Raw genomic sequence first — 10,514 nt, 5'->3', positions numbered from 1 at the left:
TATGGTAGGTGGATTTTCTCTGATTTCTTCAGGAGATCGGCCGAAGAGAGAATTATTTCCAATGTTGGTTTTAGGAGGGGTAGTACCAGTAGCGTCGTTGTTGGAAGCCGGAGTAGTTTCTGAAGTACCGCCATTGTTGATAATCCATTTGGGTTAGGATTTGTAACTTAACCTGACCTAAGATCAACCATTTTGACGAATTGGGATTGCAACCGAGAGATTAATCTCCCACTATGGTCGCCAATTTCTTGATGGGGAAAAACGATTTGCTGGTTTTTTAGGAAAACGGAGACTCGAGCGTGCGGACGGAGACTCCTCGACCGAGAAAATTGCCTAAACCTTTTTCAAACAGATGCACTGCACATGAGTGCTTTGAGTTTGAGAGATCAATTTGTAGGACTTCGGCCTAACCAAGATAATGGCCGTTCCAGAGTCAATTCGGTCACAAATAGGGAAGATGGTCGATCTATAGGAGGGAAGCTGAGAAGTGTATGTGAGATCAATGATGACCAAGGATTGTAAATGTGTTGACAATTTCTGCAAGTTGATGAACTGTTGAGTTCGAAGATAAGCTTTGATCGATTGAGCGATAATTTCTTGTTGGTCGAAATTGTTGTTACCAGATGATTCTTGGTTGTTCAATCGTGGATTCAGAAACTTATTTATATTGCAAGAATAGTAGACACATTGATCCCAGTAAGTGTGACGGTTGCTGGAGTGAAAGAGTGGGAATGTGGACCGGGTAAACCAGTTTCATGTCGTGCGGAGACTTGGTTGATTGTCCATCTACTACTTTGCTAACTTCCTTAACCGCTTGCACTACTTACTCACATTTCTCATCGTGGGTATACACACATGTCGTAGGCCGCTAGACCAAAACCCTAGTGATTATCCACCATGTGACGTGATTGATGTCTCACGAATATGGAGTCTGCATGGCAGACGTGTATTTAATTAGTCAATTGTTGACTTGACTAGACGATGAGTCTTAGTCTTGATGAGTCGAGTATAACGAACGGATGTGGTATGCTCTAAGACTCATGGATTGATCATAAGGTGTTTGCTAGGACACAGTAATGGAAAGACGTTGAGTCTTGATGAATTGTGATATATCAGTTTACCAGTCGAAGTAATAATGATATTTGGATCGAGCGTCCGATGTGATTGCTCGATCAAGGACTTATTTTGATACGTCGAGTATTCGACAAGAAATCAAAGATATTGTTGAATTATACAGAATGCTCGTTTCTGATCTAATATATCATGAGCGATCGAATGACAAAGTAGAAATCAGAAATATTGGATGGTCGTCCGTTCGAACCATGTTGCTCAGTCGAGCAAAAATGTTGGTAGCAGGACCAAACATTAATATAGATCAGAATATTGATTGCTGGAAATGTGAGAATTAAATCAAGAGTATAAGGCTTAGTCCTATGGGCTAGATATCTAGCTGCTAGATTGGCCATCCACGTAAGCATGGGCAACCTCCTAAGTCCTATGGAATGGATAATCTAGCAGCTAGATTAGCAGCAGGACCACCATATAACGCCGAACGGTTCGGCGTTTCAATCTCGCTGATAGTTGGACTGCGAGCACTTGCTAGGTGAGAGAACTATCAACTATCACTGTCAACTTTTTTCCAACACTTATTTTTTGATTTGCAACACTTTTTGGCCAATCTAGCACTCCAATTTAGCCCATAGGGGTTAGCCTAAAGCACAATTTGGCTAAGTTAGCCTGTGTAAGTGATGGTCCAAATTTGTCTTTGGCATAGATAAATCCATGGCCGTGGTTTTCTAAACCAAACCCTTCTTCTGCACGTGTGCCTTAGTTTTGAGAATAAGAAATGAGCAACCGTGTGCGCTAAATCGTTCTCTATCCCCTTCACCCCCAAATTCTTCCTTATCCACCGCCGCATGCCTGATATTCAATTTTTTCTCTTCCTGCCTTTAATAATTAAGCATGGAACACACAAGTTCAGTTTTTGAGGAATAATTTGTTAATCATGGGGTGTCTTCCATTATTTGGAGTTTTGGTTTAGTTCCCAATGAAGATCAATCAGAATTTTGTTTGAACAAAACTAAAATTACGGGTATGATTTTGTGAGCCTTAGTTCTCTGATTCCTGAAAATCCAATTTTTGATTAATTATTTGTATGATAATTTCATATTTACTTTCCAGAAAGACAAACCTATAACCATTATTATCCTCTTAAACCAGCCCTAACTCTCTTAATTTCAGATTTACTTTCTCTCTTATTGCAGGTAAACAACATCCTTGCGGTTGACAATGGGTTTAGAAGAAATTCGAACGCAATCTTATATAAGTGATTTTCGATGTACGAAGAAGAAGAAAAAGAAGCCACGCACAGTTCTCCACGAACATATCATAACGTGATGGAATTCTTAGTTCAAATTATTTAAATTTTGGTTTTTCTACAAACTATTCTTAATTTGGGAACCACGGTATGTACTTGGATAGATATCAGAGTTGATATAACCGGTAGAGATAATAGTGGTCGTGTAATTATGTTTTGGATCAAGGGATCCTTTCACGGTGCAAGGTGCTATTGATATCAGTCTACATTTTAATAATCAAAGAGTCAAGATATGAAACGTTCTTGGAATTTAGAGGTTAGTGATATAATCTAAAAACGAATTTCTTATTCATTAAAGTATTTCTCTAGAAGTTTCTGACATTTTGGGTTTTTGATTGCAGGGGGAGGGTGTTAGTGCCGAAAACTAATCCATGATGTGTATGTATAGAAATGCTCTACAATTTCATGGCACGGTAATAGCTTCTGATAAAGATGTTGATAGGAGTGAGACACCGGCATTCAATATGGGTACCGTTCATATAGAATCAAAATACTTTTATGCAAAAGGAATCACTTTCTTGGTAATATTCTTCACCCATTTCGCTTCGATTAATAAGGCATAACTTATCTGTGGAGAGTTAAATAAGGTTATGCTATGGTTTCAGTTCTTGGAGGTCAAGGAATGCGAGCAGTCGCATCTAAGGTTGCAGGTAAATCTATGTTCTCAAGGGTTAATATTTTAGGTTCATACGATACTTTACTAGACTTGAGTAGATCAAGTTATTTCTATCAATGTTATATTCAAGGATTAAAAGGGGGATTTGGAAGCAGGATTGTATTGGTCATTCAAGTGCTGGAAGCGTGAGGGTGCGGTTAAAGCTCAACATAGGAATTCAGCCAGTGAAGATCCAACATTTTTGTTTGCGAAAGATGGACATTGCAATATGTACAGATACAAATTCTACCACTCAGTTATTAAACTTTTATTCCTTGGTGATTGGATACCTTAGCGTTAATTTCCTTTGGATACTAGAACATATGTTTTGCAGAGCAATTTAACACACTTGTGGAGTTTATGTTTCTTTATGTTAAGCACGAATCAAATTTCACTTTTGGTATGCAATGATACCTTTGTTAAACATATTTTCAGGCAGGTAGCTTTAATAACAAGCGTATTCAGCCTCTTGGAGAAAAAAAGGGTAGCTATTCGTATGTGCAGCTCGAAAGCTCATTCTAAAGGTAACCATTTGCTAACTAATGCATGGGATTATGTTGAATTATCTCTAGCAAAAAAGTAGGATTTTGCTTTTTCTTTTGCTATCTAGATAGATGTACACATAGGGCACACATTCATATCTTTGTGGACTCCTATTTGAAACTTCCAGGACCAGAAATGCATGGACTCCTATTTGAAACTTCCAGGACCAGAAATGCATGAACGTCGACATATAAGTCATTAGAAAGATGTGATTGTGATTCATTCACCAGTATTTCTAAATAGCTAATTGTCTTTACATGGTGTGATGGTGCTAATTTGAAATCACCGAGAGTTTACTTTTATTGTTTTCCAAATATGAAAGTTCAATTAAACACTTCTTTTGTAAAGAAAGGTATTGGAAATATGTATGGAAAAGCAGTTGCTTGGTAAAGCGTCACTAGGTATGGAATTTATTTATGTAAACAAGCCTGCACCTATGCGTTTTTATCTTTTAAAATTAGTTTCCGCAATGACCATGATTTTGTAACAGTACAAATTTAGTTATAGAATAACCAAAAGTTTCCCATTGACAGCTAGATAGTTTTAATCAAATTTTAAGTGCATCTCTATTTGACTAACATTATGTATGTTTCATAGTAGTAACTGTTGCCCAATAAGATAATGGGTGTATGCATTTTTTGGGTTTGATACTCTTTATAGTGCGATTTTAGTTTGAAGTTTCTGGATGTCAGGAAGTTTTATTTTCTCAAAAGTGTAAGCTAATTGTTATATCTTAGTGTACTGGAGAACATATGTGCAATACGTACATGTTTCTCTGATTTGTTTGTATTGTCGATGGTGGATTGGCTAATTGATTGACTAACTTCTGCACCTAAAAGAAAGAAGGGAGGAATTGAGAAAATGGTTTGTTACTCAAGATTCTAATTTATTTGAATACCTGTAGTATAAAACTGTATTTGTTTAGTTCCTTTTCTTTAGGGAATGCTTGCCTATTTTCTTCTTTGTTTATGCACTGACTCTTAATTAGTACCCACCTAAGATGAACTTCCCAACATGGGGTATGTGATTTTTCAAGAGGTTCAGTCAGTTTGATTTTTCTTGCTATGCATCAATTATCATATGTACACCGTAAATTATGTACAACTTCTTATCAGTTTGAGAAGGGTAGGGGATTTATGACAGACATGGGCAACATTCGTGGTCAGAATTGGTAGATTGCTCTTTCATAGGAACCGTTCTTTCAATATAAGCACCGGGTATGGTGCTAAACCTACTTTAGCTCACATCAGTAAATTATGTACGTACAAACCCTCCTGATTCATATATGGAATCCGTTTTTAGTGGAGTTGCTCCCAAGTTTCTAGCAGATCCCTACCAACAGAAAGAGTACTACCATGTGAATTTTTTTTGACAAGTGAGATTTAGAATCGTCTGCAATCCTTTAAATACCAAATTATATGCTGAGAATTTAAGATACAGAAGATCTGAGGAGAATTAGATAGTGGTTGGTGTTTATTACAGTATGGTTTGGTGTGCTATGGTAGATTTTTTATCCTTGGTAAAAGGTGGCTTTAGATGGAGTTTAGCAAAGGAGCACTCTTTCAAGGGTAAATACTTTTTTCTAGGGGTTTGGCACACCATTGTTAAAATTTTTAAGAATCCATCCTTGAAGCTAAGGCTTAGAAAGATAGAAAGATTCGATTTATGCACTTCCGGAAAGGAAGTAATTTTTTTGTATGAAATGTGTCAGTTATTCAGTGGAAAGGTGGTTGACATGAATGGAACCTTGCGGAGACTTTGAAATTTGGAATTGGAATGCAGTCCTTTGGTGCGCTTTTGAGTTGTGATTGTCACTGTGTTACTTTGTACATTGAGCAACAACTTCTTAACAATTTCAGCCTTCAATAGTTTCCATTTTGTCCCTTAGTTTGTTCCCCTGGATTTTTCTTTCACAATTAAAAGCACTATGTAACTTTTTTGTACGTGGTTAGATTTTTTGAAGTTTTATTATATGGATTTATCGTACGAATATCTGTCATACGGAAAGGTAGTTGTGCCAAAGTATTTTGTATCAAATTCCTATGTGCGAAAATCAATCTTATGGAGTAGTTATCCTAAACTGGTTCTCTTGGAAAAGTAGGAAGGAGTTAGCGGAGAAGCAGATCGATCAATAATAAGGGAGGAAGGGAATCAAACTAGGGGGGATTTCCTTCCGTGTTTTTTGTTAATGGTTGAAGGGATTTTCTTACTTGTTACCCTTGCTTGTTATTTCTTCGTTTTTTTTTCTTAATTTGAATCCTCTATCTGTTGATGTTGCTTGTCTCTTCTCTAAGATTAAAATGGTCGAATCTCATCTCTAGGCTTTGAGACCCTGTTTCACTACGGGTAGAAAGCAGCCGACCATTTTTTTTGAGATCGAGAAAGAACATGGTAATTCCCTTGCCTGCCTGTTGTTTGTTTTAAGTCCTATCTGTGCTTGTGCTTCTTGTTTCTTGCCTGCTTCATTTTTTTTAGTCGTTAATCATCTCTAAGCTTTGAGACCCTGATACACTATGGGTAGAAAGCTGCCGATCTTGTTAATTTAAACTTCTCTTCCTTATTTCCCTTAGTGGGTGTTCTTAAAATTTAAATCAATTAATTTTTAAGCTTGTGTTGCTCTTCTCTCCTTCAAGATAGAAATGGGTCAACAACCAACAGAGCTTTGAGTCCCTGAAAAATTTTGGGTAGAAAGCTGTAGACAATTACTTTTGAGATGGGGGAAGAGATTAGAGTATCTGTAGTATTTTCTTCATGATTCTAATTTAATGTATTCTCTTGCAATTAGTTATTCAATTTAGTAGATCCTTTCATCGAATGTTTGGAGTCTGGGAGTTAACATATAGATCTAGAAAACGGGAGATTGCGGAAGTATTAGAAAAACTTAGAAAGGATGGATTTTAGACGAGGTGGCCCAATTAGGTTTTTTTTTTTAAGTAGAAATTGACGTTTAGTCCCAAAGTTACTGGGCTTGGGACGCTTTAGTCCACTCATCTCAGGCCTAGTACTCTCTAGTCCAAAAAATCCTCCTGTCCAACGGTTTAGTCCAGATTTCTACGAGTTGGTCCAAATTTTAGCCGGTTTAGAAAATGCAATTTTTTCTTCCATAATTACCCTCTGATGTTTTCTTGTTCATTTTTTTAGATCTTAGATTTTTCGGAGAGAGAAATAGAGACAGGTCCAATTTAGTGTTGTTTTTTGCAGCTGAGATTCGTACTTCAAGTTAGCATTTTGATGTTTTCATTTAATGTTTATTTGATTGATTTCTTCTTCTTCAATTTTCTAGGTTTGATATGTTCATGGAAATCTCTGATTTAGTTTATTCTACTCCCTTTAGCCCTCAATCTATCATTCAGTTGATGGAAATCTCATATTCTTCGTGTTGTTTAATTTCGCTGATATGTAAATCTCAAGAGTGATTTTAGTTACAACTAACCGAAAGAGATGAACGAAGAAGATACGATTGCATCTGTTAATAAAAGTAAGTTCTATATTTAATTCAGCTCTTCTAGGTTCTGATTTACTTTTTATGTGTTCTAGAATTGTTTTTGTCATTGTTTTGTTAATTTCTTCTTTCAATTTCTAATATATTGTGAATTTAGTCTCATCTGATTTATAATTTCTCTGTCAAAATCAACTAGATCTCAATCTTCACATATATAATTGGCATCAACACTATCATAAATCCCTAATTTAAAAGCATTTGTAAATTAACTTAATTGATATTGTTTTTAGATCCTAATTATGAACCTTGCATGTAGTAATGTACTTGGAAATGAAGTACCCCCATGTGCTCGTTGCTCTCAGTGCCATCTACATCTGAAAATCATTATAAATGTGAATGAGCAAAGAATTTAGCATTAGACTGTAGAGTTTAGATCTAGATTATCCCTTTTTAATCATATAATTTTGGTAATAAGTAGTGACTAATGGCACACATGTGCAGATCAATTAGGAATGCATGGAGAAGCCACTAGGTATGCTGAAATTTTTTAAAAAAATTATAAAGAGGTATCTAATGAATCTTTATTTGCTATTTCATTTTTTTTTTCAGGTGTGAAATAATAAGGAATCCCTGATTTGAAAGCATCCGAAAGTGAACTGAAGCATCTGGAAATTCCATGAGGTATTAGTAAGCCAATATTTATGCATTCATTTGATAAAATCTAGAAGGTGATTATAGCTACTTAACTGGAAATTATCGCTCAATTTCAAAGTGTTTGATATAATATATTTTTACGTAGTTGTGTTGCGTTTGCAAGTTTGAAAAACAATCATGATGGTATAGACATTCACGTAGAAACCCCAAATAATTCTCTTCCATAATGCTTTAGTTGCTTGGCTGGTCTTAGATTTTATTAGTTACACTTTGTTTAATTTAATGACTTGCAGAGGTCAGGGGGATTTAAGTTTATTACTTTGTTTTATTAGTTACATTTTGTTCTTCTTTTGACTATGTTTTGAATTTTTTTGAGCTATAGTAGGTGTAGAGATTATTGTGTGTGTATTTGTTTCAGTTTGTGGTCATTCTCTTTGTACCAATAATTCTCTTTTCTTTTCTTTTCTTTTTTTCTTGAATTTGTATATGATTAAACCTTTTGTCTTTTCAGTTTTTCTGGCTTGGTTGGTTTTGTTTTCCCGATGTATTTTGAAAATGCTCAAGTAGCTACACGGTAGTAATATAATGTACTTGAAAGATCTAACACGATGAAGTACTTTAGTTGAGCATATTGGGACTTGCCAGTAGTCATTTCTCTAGTGTTAGATGACGACACTATACCACGTTATTAACGTGTCATATATGACTAACAAAGAATTCTGTGAGAATCAGGTGACGATTGTTTTTGAGGCAAACTGACCTAAGTTAGTGTTACTGTATTATCTTGAATACTTTGTGATTCTTAAACACTTGCCTTAACAGATTGTACACATTTTCTATTAAATTGTTAATGCGCACATAGTTGTACACACACTGAGTCTTAATGTGTACATTATTATACACATGTTAATTTTTAATGTGCACGTAGTTGTACACCTGTTGATCATTAACGTGCACATAGTTATACACCCGTTTAGTTGATATACCATATTACAATGATAAACGGACCTTTATCTCCCACTGGGTCATCTGCTTAGTTTGAAGTGGGGAACAGTGAAAAGTGGGATACTACGACTGTTTCAGTTGCCATTAATTTGGTGGAATTGAGTTTGCATTTAGGGGAAACACTAGATGCTCCTCTTGCTTCTTTATAGGTATATAGCTTTATTTTGTGCATTTGTCCTCATTAATGTGTACATAGTTGTAAACATGCTTCTTACTATACAAGAATCTTTTATTTTAGATTTAATTGTTATTTTCTGTTTACATCTTTAATATGATATGTGGTGTTAACTCAGGGGGAGATATGGAAAGACCGGATCATTTGGTAGGCGTGTATATAATTGTACAAGATGATAAAGATGAGTTCCCAACTAATGTTGCTATGCTTGCAGCCCAAGATGATGCAACACGGTGCAAGTAATTTGTTCTAGTTGTATACTTTGGTTCCCCTGATGATTCCTACCTTAATATTGGTCCTAACTGATAATATGATTGTGTGCTTTAGGCTTTCTTAGTTGAATTTGATAAGTACAACCTTCGTTTAATGAAATAATATATTGATTCTTAATGTGTACATAATTATACACATGCAGATAGTTAATGTAGTTGTACACTTGTTGATTGTTAAAATGAATAATTGGTGTTGTGCATGTTTTACAGGGGTGTACATATTGGTGCACCTGTGTAAATCTTATGAAAAAGTAAGATTCCCTTGTTTTACAACGGTGTACATATTGGCGCACCTGTAGGAAGTAATTCCTGTGAAAAAATAGGTTTGTGTGTGGTTGTGAATGATCATCTTAATGCATGTTTTGAAGCGGTGTACATATTGGTGCACCTCTTTTATTTCCATGTAAAAGTAGGTTTGTGTGTTGTTATGAATGATCGTTTTTCTACATGTTTTGCAGGGATGTACACATTGCTGCACCTGTATAATTCCCATGAAAAAGTGTGCCCGATTGTGAATATGAATGATCGATTATATGCATGTTCTGCAGGGTGTACACATTGGTACACCCGCGTATTTTCAATGAAAAAGTAGGTTTGTTTGTGGTTATGAAGGATTGGTTTTAGGAATGTTTCACATGGATGAATACATTGATGCACCAATATACTTCTCATGAAAAAGTAGGTCTGAGTGTGAGTATGATTGATCTGTTGTGCATGTTAGTAATCTTCTTTTCAGTAAAGTGCAATGAATCATTGTACTGGGATATTTCGAAGCCATATTAAGTTTGTGTAGTAATGCCCACATGAATTGTGTCTCTGACCATAAACTGACTTTTTATTTTGATCTTTTTTTTTGCTTTGTTTTCTTATGTGGATGTTGGTCAAAGGATAATCACTTTCTTTTCAAGCTGCGATTTCTTATGTTCATTGTTTTGTCCTCGATGCAGTCCGGTTATTATGGATGTTATCCAACTGGAGCTTGGCATGGCTGATATTTTTTTTCAGTATGTGCGGACTAGGGTGGCAGTCTGGCTACCATGAATTTTGGATTTTTTTTGATCTTTGCAGCGGTGTACATAATTGTACACACAAATGTAAATTAAATTTTTTTTAAATGAAAATTATAGTCATATGGGCACTCCTTTTTTAGCTCTCGGAAAATGCTTTCCAAATATATAAATAAAGTTTGTCGATTTTGGATGAGTGGTTTAAAAGATAAATTGTTTTTAATTATTTTTTATATTTTTTAAAATTGCTCGACGTGTCACGTCCATGTTGAATTTGTCAGTTACAAACAGTTTCCACTCGTTGCACGTGTGCTTTATGAAACACATGTGGAAGTCAGCAGCGTCTTTATACATATTTTGGACTAATCTGTTCCTAGTTGGAAT

General features: G+C 35.4%; 1 long non-coding RNA gene across 6 annotated transcripts; it reads left to right on the top strand.

The window, feature by feature from the left end:
• Nucleotides 1-1,887: 1,887 nt before the first annotated feature.
• Nucleotides 1,888-10,253, top strand: LOC113317870. Of its 6 annotated transcripts, XR_003344071.1 has the most exons (10): nucleotides 1,888-2,092; nucleotides 2,265-2,633; nucleotides 2,719-2,898; nucleotides 2,983-3,027; nucleotides 3,149-3,263; nucleotides 3,468-7,053; nucleotides 7,627-7,698; nucleotides 8,970-9,090; nucleotides 9,582-9,711; nucleotides 10,071-10,253. It is a non-coding gene; the product is annotated as an uncharacterized LOC113317870 (long non-coding RNA). The 6 variants fall into 6 exon arrangements; XR_003344070.1 differs by lacking the exon at nucleotides 9,582-9,711; XR_003344072.1 differs by lacking the exons at nucleotides 9,582-9,711; nucleotides 10,071-10,253 and having other exon boundaries at nucleotides 3,468-3,556; nucleotides 6,859-7,053; nucleotides 8,970-9,249.
• Nucleotides 10,254-10,514: the final 261 nt, after the last annotated feature.

The sequence above is a fragment of the Papaver somniferum genome, chromosome 10, assembly GCF_003573695.1.
Source record: "Papaver somniferum cultivar HN1 chromosome 10, ASM357369v1, whole genome shotgun sequence".
In the NCBI taxonomy this organism is placed as follows: Eukaryota; Viridiplantae; Streptophyta; class Magnoliopsida; order Ranunculales; family Papaveraceae; genus Papaver; species Papaver somniferum.
Note: the sequence above shows the minus strand (reverse complement) of the source record. Positions and strands in the feature narration are given on the sequence as shown.